We start from the raw sequence: 504 nt of genomic DNA, 5'->3' as shown, positions 1-504 counted from the left end.
GACCCATTCCACTGCGAACTGCATTATGCATACCTAGGGAGGAGAAAAGATACATGTTAAAGTCACCTTCCACACTTGTCGACTCATCGATCATCATATATGTTAATGTGGCTCCACCTTGAAGCGTGAGCTCCGCTGTTCCGTCCAAACCCTTGGCGGAAGGTGGCATTTTGTCACTCGAGTGCTGCTGACTTTGAACTCCCACCGCATTAAACACACTGGCTCCAGGGATAGCGGACGACATGAAGCCACCAGGCATAGCGCTGGTTGTTGGGATCATAGAGCTGAATGGTGATTCCTTCACTGTGTCCTGGCTGGTTGCTACTGGTGGCGGCACAAGAGCTGCAGGAGGATCACAGAAACATTGCTCGGAATGACTGTTACATTCTTGCATGAGTCAAAGTGCTACCACGTAAATAACACTTACAAGTTGGTGCTGCGGCCATGGCTACAGTCTGTGCTGCCTGCATAAAACCTGTGCAACACATGAGAGGACGAGAAGAT

The 504-nt window shown here is 49.8% G+C and overlaps 1 long non-coding RNA gene across 1 annotated transcript; it reads right to left on the bottom strand.

The window, feature by feature from the left end:
• LOC109508707 (uncharacterized) lies at positions 1-500 on the bottom strand. The gene is made up of 3 exons (XR_002166745.1): positions 428-500; positions 118-342; positions 1-33 (listed from the first exon to the last, which is right to left on the bottom strand). It is a non-coding gene; the product is annotated as an uncharacterized LOC109508707 (long non-coding RNA).
• Between the last annotated feature and the right edge of the window lie 4 nt (positions 501-504).

The sequence above is a fragment of the Hippocampus comes genome, unplaced genomic scaffold (genome assembly GCF_001891065.2).
Source record: "Hippocampus comes isolate QL1 unplaced genomic scaffold, H_comes_QL1_v1.1 C16524790, whole genome shotgun sequence".
Lineage (NCBI taxonomy): Eukaryota > Metazoa > Chordata > Actinopteri > Syngnathiformes > Syngnathidae > Hippocampus > Hippocampus comes.
This window is presented reverse-complemented; position numbering and strand designations above follow the sequence as displayed.